The following is a 12689-nucleotide window of genomic DNA, read 5'->3' as shown; positions in this document are numbered from 1 at the left end:
AGCGCCATCCATCAATCCTTCAATTCTGACCAGTTTCCCAGTCCCTGCCGATGAAAAACATCCCCACAGCATGATGATGCCACCACCATGCTTCTCTCTGGGCATATATACATAAATTCCACAAATTAACTTTAAACAAGGCACACCTGTTAATTGAATTGCATTCCTCATTTTTTTAAACTTTATTTAACTTGGCAAGTCAGTTAAGAACATATTGAAGCTGGTTGAGAGAATGCCAAGAGTGTGTAAAGAACATAATGAAGCTGGTTGAGAGAATGCCAAGAGTGTGTAAAGAACATAATGAAGCTGGTTGAGAGAATGCCAAGAGTGTGTAAAGAACATAATGAAGCTGGTTGAGAGAATGGGTCATGAAGCTGGTTGAGAGAATGGGTCATGAAGCTGGTTGAGAGAATGGGTCATGAAGCTGGTTGAGAGAATGGGTCATGAAGCTGGTTGAGAGAATGCCAAGAGTGTGTAAAGTTGTCATCAAGGGAAAGGGTGGCTACTTTGATTTTATATTTGAGATTCAATGTGTGGGGGCACCAGTTAGTCGAGGTAATTGAGGTAATATGTACAGAGTCATTTTGTGGGGGCACCGGTTAGTCGAGGTAATTGAGGTAATATGTACAGAGTCATTGTGCGGGGGCACCGGTTAGTTGAGGTAATATGTACATGTAGATAGAGTTATTAAAGTGACTATGCATAGATGATAACAACAGAGAGTAGCAGTGGTGTAAAATAGGGGGACAATGCAATTAGTCTGAGTAGTCATTTGATTAGATGTTCAGGAGTCTTAAGGCTTGGGGGGTAGAAGCTGTTTAGAAGCCACTTGGACCTAGACTTGGCGCTCCGGTACTGCTTGCCGTGTGGTAGCAGAGAGAACAGTCTATGATTAGGGTGGCTGGAGTCTTTGACATTGTTTAGGGCCTTCCTCTGACACGCCTGGTATAGAGGTCCTGGATGGGAGGAAGCTTTTCCTCAGTGATGTACTGGGCCGTTAAGTTATATGTTCTTTTATACCTTTAGTGTTTAAATTGTCCAATTTACACCAAACAATCCCATTTACAGCTCCTCGTCACAAGCCTCTTGGGTCAGACAATATTAATTATGTCCGGAAGGGTTTGGAGTATCTGTTTTATGGCCAGTGAGTTTAGTTAAATAGGATGTTTTCCCCCTGACCAGTCTTGTCCAACCTCTGTGAGGCTAGGGGACTGCAGAGGAGAGGGAGAGGGGGAGAGAGAGAGGGAGAGAGAGAGAGAGAGAGAGACAGGGAGAGAGAGAGAGAGAGAGAGAGAGAGAGAGAGACAGAGAGAGAGAGAGAGAGAGAGAGGGAGAGAGAGAGAGAGAGAGAGAGAGAGAGAGAGAGAGAGAGAGAGAGAGACAGAGAGAGAGAGAGAGAGAGACAGAGAGAGAGAGAGACAGAGAAAGACAGAGAGAGAGAGACACAGAGAGAGACAGAGAGAGAGAGAGAGAGAGAGAGAGAGAGAGAGAGAGAGAGACAGAGAAAGACAGAGAGAGAGAGAGACACAGAGAGAGACAGAGAGAGAGAGGAGAGAGAGAGAGACAGAGAGAGAGAGAGAGAGAGAGAGACAGAGAGAGAAAGAGAGAGAGAGACAGAGAAAGACAGAGAGAGAGAGACACAGAGAGAGACAGAGAGAGAGAGAGAGACAGAGAGAGAGAGAGAGAGAATGTGAGAGCTGACTTCACGAAGGAACTTCTCAAACCTTCCTTAACCACACATTCTCATTTACGTCGAAAGGCCCTGTGATTGACCAGTGTCATGTAGTGTCCTGTCCAGGGGGTGTTCTGTCCAGGGGGTGTCCTGTCCAGGGGGTGTCCTGGTACATCAAGCTGTCTCACTACAGAAACAGGAGATAGACTAGTGTCCTGTCCAGGAGGTGTCCTGGTACATCAAGCTGTCTCACTACAGAAACAGGAGATAGACTAGTGTCCTGTCCAGGGGGTGTCCTGGTACATCAGAAACAGGGGATAGACTAGTGTTCTATCCAGGGGTGTCCTGGTACATCAGAAACAGGGGATAGACTAGTGTTCTGTCCAGGGGGTGTCCTGGTACATCAGAAACAGGGGATAGACTAGTGTCCTGTCCAGGGGGTGTCCTGGTACATCAGAAACAGGGGATAGACTAGTGTTCTGTCCAGGGGGTGTCCTGGTACATCAGAAACAGGGGATAGACTAGTGTCCTGTCCAGGAGGTGTCCTGGTACATCAGAAACAGGAGATAGACTAGTGTTCTGTCCAGGGGGTGTCCTGGTACATCAAGCTGTCTCACTACAGAAACAGGAGATAGACTAGTGTCCTGTCCAGGGGGTGTCCTGGTACATCAAGCTGTCTCACTACAGAAACAGGAGATAGACTAGTGTCCTGTCCAGGGGGTGTCCTGGTACATCAAGCTGTCTCACTACAGAAACAGGAGATAGACTAGTGTCCTGTCCAGGGGGTGTCCTTTACTGGTACATTGTGTTTTAAAATGTTTTGCTTGAGTGCACGGCATGGCAACCACCATGGCAACCATCACGGCAACCACCATGGCAACCACCACGGCAACCAGCAGCTAACTAGATCAACAGCTCTAGATGTGAAGCTTCCTGATCAGACCTGACTTTCCCTGGTCTGTGTCCCAAATGGCACCCTAATCCCCATATGGGCTTTTGGTCAAAAGTGGTGCACTGTGTAGGGAAAATGGTGCCATTTGGATGGAGTCCCCGACTTCCCCTTTCTGCTTTGTTTAGTGTGAATTGGACAGACCCCTCCGGGACCTCCCTGCCATATTAGAGAGGAGAAATATGAGCGGTTCCATTGTAATTATAAAAGTACTGGAGGCAGACACACAGCTTCATAACTCATATATTCCCCTTCAGAGAGAGATGGAGAGATAAAGAGGCAGCATTGATTTTAGGTTCCATTTCTCTTTGGTGTTAAAATGCAAACTTGCAGAAACCTTTTGTTCTCTCTCTGTCTCTGTCTCTGTCTCTCTCTTTCCGTGTCTCTCTCTCCATGTCTCCATGTCTCCATGTCTCTCTCTCTCTCTCTCTCTCTCTCTCTCTCTCTCTCTCTCTCTCTCTCTCTCTCTCTCTCTCTCTCCATGTATTTCTCTCACCATGTCTTTCTCTCTTTCCGTGTCTCTCTCTCCCTCTCTGTGTCTCTCTCTCTCCATGTCTCTCTCTCTCCTTGTCTCTATCCCTATCTCTGTCTCTCTTGGAAATACATGCAGTTTGGGAATTGAACTAGACTGGTGGTAACAGATTGAGGCTGCATTCCAAATGGAACTAGACTGGAGGTCACAGATTGAGGCTGCATTCCATATGGAACTAGACTGGAGGTAACAGAGTGAGGCTGCATTCCAAATGGAACTAGACTGGAGGTAACAGATTGAGGCTGCATTCCATATGGAACTAGACTGGAGGTAACAGATTGAGGCTGCATTCCAAATGGAACTAGACTGGAGGTCACAGATTGAGGCTGCATTCCAAATGGAACTAGACTGGAGGTAACAGATTGAGGCTGCATTCCAAATGGAACTAGACTGGAGGTAACAGATTGAGGCTGCATTCCAAATGGAACTAGACTGGAGGTAACAGATTGAGGCTGCATTCCAAATGGAACTAGACTGGAGGTAACAGAGTGAGGCTGCATTCCAAATGGAACTAGACTGGAGGTAACAGATTGAGGCTGCATTCCAAATGGAACTAGACTGGAGGTAACAGATTGAGGCTGCATTCCAAATGGAACTAGACTGGAGGTAACAGATTGAGGCTGCATTCCATATGGAACTAGACTGGAGGTAACAGAGTGAGGCTGCATTCCAAATGGAACTAGACTGGAGGTAACAGATTGAGGCTGCATTCCAAATGGAACTAGACTGGAGGTAACAGATTGAGGCTGCATTCCAAATGGAACTAGACTGGAGGTAACAGAGTGAGGCTGCATTCCAAATGGAACTAGACTGGAGGTAACAGATTGAGGCTGCATTCCAAATGGAACTAGACTGGAGGTAACAGAGTGAGGCTGCATTCCAAATGGAACTAGACTGGAGGTAACAGATTGAGGCTGCATTCCAAATGGAACTAGACTGGAGGTAACAGATTGAGGCTGCATTCCAAATGGAACTAGACTGGAGGTCACAGATTGAGGCTGCATTCCAAATGGAACTAGACTGGAGGTCACAGATTGAGGCTGCATTCCAAATGGAACTAGACTGGAGGTCACAGATTGAGGCTGCATTCCAAATGGAACTAGACTGGAGGTCTAGCCACTACCGACGGTAGCCAACTCTATAGGGAATAGGGAGCCAACTCTATAGGGAATAGGGAGCCAACTCTATAGGGAATAGGGAGCCAACTCTATAGGGAATGGGGAACCAACTCTATAGGGAATAGAGAGCCAACTCTATAGGGAATAGGGAGCCAACTCTATAGGGAATAGGGAGCCAACTCTATAGGGAATAGGGAACAAACTCTTTAGTGAATAGGGAACCAACTCTATAGGGAATAGGGAACAAACTCTTCAGGGAAAAGGGAGCCAACTCTATAGGGAATAGGGAACAAACTCTTCAGGGAAAAGGGAGCCAACTCTATAGGGAATAGGGAACAAACTCTTTAGGGAATAGGGAACCAACTCTATAGGGAATAGGGAGCCAACTCTTTAGGGAATAGGGAGCCAACTCTATAGGGAATAGGGAACCAACTCTATATGGAATAGGGAGCCAACTCTATAGGGAATAGGGAGCCAACTCTATAGGGAATAGGGAGACAACTCTATAGGGAATAGGGAGACAACTCTATAGGGAATAGAGAGCCAACTCTATAGGGAATACGGAGCCAACTCAATAGGGAATAGGGAGCCAACTCTATAGGGAATAGGGAACCAACTCTATAGGGAATAGGGAACCAACTCTATAGGGAATGAGGAGCCAAATCTATAGGGAGCCAGCTCTATAGGGAACCAACACTATAGGGAATAGGGAACCAACTCCACGGGGAATAGGGAGCCAACTCTATAGGGAATAGGGAGCCAACTCTATAGGGAACCAACCTGCAGTAGACTACAGGGCTGTGATCTCAGCAGTCAAACCATCCTACAGTAGACTACAGGGCTGTGATCTCAGCAGTCAAACAATCCTACAGTAGACTACAGGGCTTTGATCTCAACATTCAAACCATCCTACAGTAGACTAAAGGGCTGTGATCTCAGCGGACAAACCATTATACAGTAGACTACAGGGCTGTGATCTCAACAGTCAAACCATCCTACAGTTGACTACAGGGCTGTGATCTCAACAGTCAAACCATCCTACAGTAGACTACAGAGCTGTGAACTCTCTCAGCAGACAAACCATCCTACAGTAGACTACAGGGCTGTGATCTCAGCAGTCGAACCATCCTACAGTAGACTACAGGGCTGTGATCTCAGCAGTCAAACCATCCTACAGTAGACTACAGGGCTGTGATCTCAGCAGTCAAACCATCCTACAGTAGACTACAGGGCTGTGATCTCAGCAGTCAAACAATCCTACAGTAGACTACAGGGCTTTGATCTCAACATTCAAACCATCCTACAGTAGACTAAAGGGCTGTGATCTCAGCTTTCAAACCATCCTACAGTAGACTACGGGGCTGTGATCTCAGCAGACAAACCATTATACAGTAGACTACAGGGCTGTGATCTCAACAGTCAAACCATCCTACAGTTGACTACAGCGCTGTGATCTCAACAGTCAAACCATCCTACAGTAGACTACAGAGCTGTGAACTCTCTCAGCAGACAAACCATCCTACAGTAGACTACAGGGCTGTGATCTCAACAGTCAAACCATCCTACAGTAGACTACAGGGCTGTGATCTCAACAGTCAAACCATCCTACAGTAGACTACAGGGCTGTGATCTCAGCAGTCAAACCATCCTACAGTAGACTACAGGGCTTTGATCTCAACATTCAAACCATCCTACAGTAGACTACAGGGCTGTTATCTCAACTGTCAAACCATCCTACAGTTGACTACAGGGATGTGATCTCAACAGTCAAATCATCCTACAGTAGACTACAGGGCTGTGATCTCAGCAGTCAAACCATCCTACAGTAGACTACAGGGCTTTGATCTCAACATTCAAACCATCCTACAGTAGACTACAGGGCTGTTATCTCAACTGTCAAACCATCCTACAGTTGACTACAGGGCTGTTATATCAACAGTCATACCATCCTACAGTAGACAACAGGGCTGTGATCTCAGCAGTCAAACCATCCTACAGTAGACTACAGGGCTGTGATCTCAGCAGTCAAACCATCCTACAGTAGACTACAGGGCTGTGATCTCTCTCAGCAGACAAACCATCCTACAGTAGACTACAGGGCTGTGATCTCAACAGTCAAACCATCCTATAGTAGACTACAGGGCTGTGATCTCAACAGTCAAACCATCCTACAGTAGACTACAGGGCTGTGATCTCAACAGTCAAACCATCCTACAGTAGACTACAGGGCTGTGATCTCAGCAGTCAAACCATCCTACAGTAGACTACAGGGCTTTGATCTCAACATTCAAACCATCCTACAGTAGACTACAGGGCTGTTATCTCAACTGTCAAACCATCCTACAGTTAACTACAGGGCTGTTATATCAACAGTCAAACCATCCTACAGTAGACTACAGGGCTGTGATCTCTCTCAACAGTCAAACCATCCTACAGTAGACTACAGGGCTGTGATCTCTCTCAACAGTCAAACCATCCTACAGTAGACTACAGGGCTGTGATCTCAGCAGTCAAACCATCCTACAGTAGACTACAGGGCTTTGATCTCAACATTCAAACCATCCTACAGTAGACTACAGGGCTGTTATCTCAACTGTCAAACCATCCTACAGTTGACTACAGGGCTGTGATCTCAACAGTCAAACCATCCTACAGTAGACTACAGGGCTGTGATCTCAGCAGTCAAACCATCCTACAGTAGACTACAGGGCTTTGATCTCAACATTCAAACCATCCTACAGTAGACTACAGGGCTGTTATCTCAACTGTCAAACCATCCTACAGTAGACTACAGGGCTGTGATCTCTCTCAGCAGTCAAACCATCCTACAGTAGACTACAGGGCTGTTATCTCAACTGTCAAACCATCCTACAGTAGACTACAGGGCTGTGATCTCTCTCAGCAGACAAACCATCCTACAGTAGACTACAGGGCTGTGATCTCAACAGTCAAACCATCCTACAGTAGACTACAGGGCTGTGATCTCAACAGTCAAACCCATCCTACAGTAGACTACAGGGCTGTGATCTCAACAGTCAAACCATCCTACAGTCGACTACAGGGCTGTGATCTCAGTAGTCAAACCATCCTACAGTGGTCATCCTGTCTGGGTTGGCGCCCCCCCTTGGGTTGTGCCATGGCGGAGATCTTTGTGGGCTATACTCAGCCTTGTCTCAGGATGGTAAGTTGGTGGTTGAAGATATCCCTCTAGTGGTGTGGGGGCTGTGCTTTGGCAAAGTGGGTGGGGTTATATCCTTCCTGTTTGGCCCTGTCTGGGGGTGTCCTCGGATGGGGCCACAGTGTCTCCTGACCCCTCCTGTCTCAGCCTCCAGTATTTATGCTGCAGTGGTTAATGTGTCGGGGGGCTAGAGTCAGTTTGTTATATCTGGAGTACCTCTCCTGTCCTATTCGGTGTCCTGTGTGAATCTAAGTGTGCGTTCTCTAATTCTCTCTTTCTCTCTCTCTCTCTCGGAGGACCTGAGCCCTAGGACCATGACCCAGGACTACCTGACATGATGACTCCTTGCTGTCCCCAGTCCAACTGACCGTGCTGCTGCTTCAGTTTCAACTGTTCTGCCTTATTATTATACAACCATGCTGGTCATTTATGAACATTTGAACATCTTGGCCGTGTTCTGTTATAATCTCCACCCGGCACAGCCAGAAGAGGACTGGCCACCCCACATAGCCTGGTTCCTCTCTAGGTTTCTTCCTAGGTTTTGGCCTTTCTAGGGAGTTTTTCCTAGCCACCGTGCTTCTACACCTGCATTGCTTGCTGTTTGGGGTTTTAGGCTGGGTTTCTGTACAGCACTTTGAGATATCAGCTGATGTATGATGGGCTATATAAATAAATTTGATTTGATTTGATTTTGATTTAGACTACAGGGCTGTGATCTCAGCAGTCAAACCATCCTACAGTAGACTACAGGGCTGTGATCTGAAGGTCAGGGGTTCTATGGGTTAAAACCACATGTGGTTATTCTGTAGATTTAAACTACATGTGGTTATTTTTTTATTGTATCCTTTATTTAACTAGACAAGTCAGATAAGAACAAATTCTTATTTACAATGACGTTCTAGGAACAGTGGGTTAACTGCCTTGTTCAGGTGAACAGTGGGTTAACTGCCTCGTTCAGGGGAACAGTGGGTTAACTGCCTTGATCAGGGGAACAGTGGGTTAACTGCCTCGTTCAGGGGAACAGTGGGTTAACTGCCTTGTTCAGGGGAACAGTGGGTTAACTGCCTTGTTCAGGGGAACAGTGGGTTAACTGCCTTGTTCAGGGGAACAGTGGGTTAAACTGCCTTGTTCAGGGGAACAGTGGGTTAACTGCCTTGTTCAGGGGAACAGTGGGTTAACTGCCTTGTTCAGGGGAACAGTGGGTTAACTGCCTTGTTCAGGGGAACAGTGGGTTAACTGCCTTGTTCAGGTGGCAGAACAACATATTTTTTGTCAGGTCTGGGATTCAATCCAGCAACCTTTCTGTTAATGGCCCAACGCTCTAACCAGTAGGCTACCTGCCTCCCATCTAACCACTAGGCTACCTGCCTCCCCTCTAACCACTAAGCTACCTGCCTCCCCCTCTAACCACCAGGCTACCTGCCTCCCCCTCTAACCACTAGGCTACCTGCCCCCCTCTAACCACTAGAATACCTGCCTCCCCCTCTAACCACTAGGCTACCTGCCTCCCCCTCTAACCACTAAGCTACCTGCCCCCCCTCTAACCACTAAGCTACCTGCCTCCCCCTCTAGCCACTAAGCTACCTGCCTCCCCCTCTAACCACTAAGCTACCTGCCCCCCTCTAACCACTAAGCTACCTGCCTCCCCCTCTAGCCACTAAGCTACCTGCCTCCCCCCCTCTAACCACTAAGCTACCTGCCTCCCCCTCTAGCCACTAGGCTACCTGCCCCCCCCTCTAGCCACTAAGCTACCTGCCTCCCCCTCTAGCCACTAAGCTACCTGCCTCCCCCTCTAACCACTAGGCTACCTGCCTCCCCCTCTAGCTACTAAGCTACCTGCCTCCCCCTCTAGCCACTAAGCTACCTGCCTCCCCCTCTAACCACAGGCTACCTGCCTCCCCCTCTAACCACTAGGCTACCTGCCTCCCCCTCTAACCACTAGGCTACCTGCCTCCCCCTCTAACCACTAGGCTACCTGCCTCCTCCCTCTAACCACTAGGCTACCTGCCTCCCCCTCTAACCACTAGGCTACCTGCCTCCCCCTCTAGCCACTAAGCTACCTGCCCCCCTCTAGCCACTAAGCTACCTTCCCCCCCTCTAGTCACTAAGCTACCTGCCCCCCATCTAGTCATTAAGCTACCTGCCCCCCTCTTGCCACTAAGCTACCTGCCCCCCTCTAGCCACTAAGCTACCTTCCCCCCTCTAACCACTAAGCTACTTGCCTCCCCCTCTAACCACTAAGCTACCTGCCTCCCCCTCTAGCCACTAAGCTACCTGCCTCCCCCTCTAGCCACTAAGCTACCTGCCCCCCCTCTAGCCACTAAGCTACCTGCCTCCCCCTCTAACCACTAAGCTACTTGCCTCCCCCTCTAACCACTAAGCTACCTGCCCCCCCCTCTAGCCACTAAGCTACCTGCCTCCCCCTCTAGCCACTAAGCTACCTGCCCCTCCCCCTCTCTAACCACTAAGCTACCTGCCTCCCCCTCTAGCCACTAAGCTACCTGCCCCCCCTCTAACCACTAGGCTACCTGCCCCCCCCTCTAACCACCAGGCTACCTGCCTCCCCTCTAACCACTAGGCTACCTGCCTCCCCCTCTAACCACTAGGCTACCTGCCTCCCCCTCTAACCACTAGGCTACCTGCCTCCCCCTCTAACCACTAGGCTACCTGCCCCCCCTCTAACCACTAGGCTACCTGCCCCCCCTCTAACCACTAGGCTACCTGCCTCCCCCCTCTAGCCACTAAGCTACCTGCCCCCCCCTCTAGCCACTAAGCTACCTGCCCCCCCCAGTAGCCACTAAGCTACCTGCCCCCATCTAGCCATTAAGCTACCTGCCCCCCCTCTTGCCACTAAGCTACCTGCCCCCCTCTAGCCACTAAGCTACCTGCCCACCCTCTAACCACTAAGCTATTTGCCTCCCCCTCTAACCACTAAGCTACCTGCCTCCCCCTCTAGCCACTAAGCTACCTGCCTCCCCCCTCTAGCCACTAAGCTACCTGCCCCCCCCTCTAGCCACTAAGCTACCTGCCTCCCCCTCTAACCACTAAGCTACTTGCCTCCCCCTCTAACCACTAAGCGACCTTCCTCCCCCTCTAGCCACTAAGCTACCTGCCTCTCCCCTCTAGCCACTAAGCTACCTGCCCCTCCCACCTCTAACCACTAAGCTACCTGCCTCCCCCTCTAGCCACTAAGCTACCTGCCCCCCCTCTAACCACTAGGGCTACCTGCCCCCCTCTAACCACCAGGCTACCTGCCTCCCCCTCTAGCCACTAAGCTACCTGCCCCCCCCTCTAACCACTAGGCTACCTGCCCCCCCCTCTAACCACCAGGCTACCTGCCTCCCCCTCTAGCCACTAAGCTACCTGCCCCCCCCTCTAACCACTAGACTACCTGCCCCCCCCTCTAACCACTAGGCTACCTGCCTCCCCCTCTAGCCACTAAGCTCCCTGCCTCCCCCTCTAGCCACTAAGCTACCTGCCCCCCCTCTAACCACTAGGCTACCTGCCCCCCTCTAACCACCAGGCTACCTGCCTCCCCCTCTAACCAATTGGCTACCTGCCTCCCCCTCTAACCACTAGGCTACCTGCCTCCCCCTCTAACCACTATGCTACCTGCCTTCCCCCTCTAACCACTAGGCTTCCTGCCTCCCCCTCTAACCACTAGGCCTGCCTCCCCCTCTAACCACTAGGCTACCTGCCTCCCCCTCTAACCACTAGGCTACCTGCCTCCCCCTCTAGCCACTAAGCTACCTGCCCCCCCATCTAGCCATTAAGCTACCTGCCCCCCTCTTGCCACTAAGCTACCTGCCCCCCCCCTCTAGCCACTAAGCTACCTGCCCCCTCTAACCACTAAGCTACTTGCCTCCCCCTCTAACCACTAAGCTACTTGCCTCCCCCCTCTAACCACTAAGCTACCTGCCTCCCCCTCTAGCCACTAAGCTACTTGCCTTCCCCCCTCTAGTCACTAAGCTACCTGCCCCCCTCTAGCCTCTAAGCTACCTGCCCCCCTCCTAGACACTAAGCTACCTGCCCCCCTTCTAGCCACTAAGCTACCTGCCCCCCTCTAACCACTAAGCTACCTGCCTCCCCCTCTAACCACTAAGCTACTTGCCTCCCCCTCTAACCACTAAGCTACCTGCCTCCCCGCTAGCCACTAAGCTACTTGCCCCCCCCTCTAGTCACTAAGCTACCTGCCCCCCTCTAGCCACTAAGCTACCTGCCTCCCCCTCTAACAACTAAGCTACTTACCTCCCCCTCTAACCACTAAGCTACCTTCCTCCCCCTCTAACCACTAAGCTACCTGCCTCCCCCCTCTAGCCACTAAGCTACCTGCCTCCCCCTCTAGCCACTAAGCTACCTTCCTCCCCCTCTAACCACTAAGCTACCTGCCTCCCCCTCTAGCCACTAAGCTACCTGCCTCCCCCTCTAGCCACTAAGCTACCTGCCCCCCCTCTAGCCTCTAAGCTACCTGCCCCCCTCTAGACACTAAGCTACCTGCCCCCCCTAACCACTAAGCTACCTGCCTCCCCCTCTAACCACAAAGCTACTTGCCTCCCCCTCTAACCACTAAGCTACCTGCCCCCTCTAGACACTAAGCTACCTGCCCCCCCCCTCTAACCACTAAGCTACCTGCCCCCCCTCTATCCACTAAGCTACTTGCCTCCCCCCTCTAGTCACTAAGCTACCTGCCCCCCTCTAGCCACTAAGCCACCTGCCTCCCCCTCTAACAGCTAAGCTACTTGCCTCCCCCTCTAACCACTAAGCTACCTTCCTCCCCCTCTAGCCACTAAGCTACCTGTCCCCCCTCTAGCCACTAAGCTACCTGCCTCCCCCTCTAGCCACTAAGCTACCTTCCTCCAGAGACAGAGAGAGAGACAGAGAGAGAGACAGAGAGAGAGAGAGACAGAGAGAGAGACAGAGACAGAGACAGAGACAGAGAGAGAGAGAGAGAGCATTGAATCAATCCTGTCCTGTCCTCTTCCATCGGTCTACTCATCTCAGTCAGAGTAGGAGACAGAGAGAGAGACAGAGACAGAGACAGAGAGAGAGAGAGAGAGAGAGAGACAGAGAGAGAGACAGAGACAGAGACAGCGACAGAGAGAGAGACAGAGAGAGAGACAGAGAGAGAGACAGCGAGAGAGACAGAGACAGAGACAGAGACAGAGAGAGAGACCTGACCACTGTGACCTGACCAATACCTGACCACTGTAACTGACCCAAAATTAAGGAAAGCTTTGACT

Source organism: Oncorhynchus tshawytscha, unplaced genomic scaffold (assembly GCF_018296145.1).
Source record: "Oncorhynchus tshawytscha isolate Ot180627B unplaced genomic scaffold, Otsh_v2.0 Un_contig_463_pilon_pilon, whole genome shotgun sequence".
Classification (NCBI taxonomy): Eukaryota; Metazoa; Chordata; class Actinopteri; order Salmoniformes; family Salmonidae; genus Oncorhynchus; species Oncorhynchus tshawytscha.
This window is presented reverse-complemented; position numbering follows the sequence as displayed.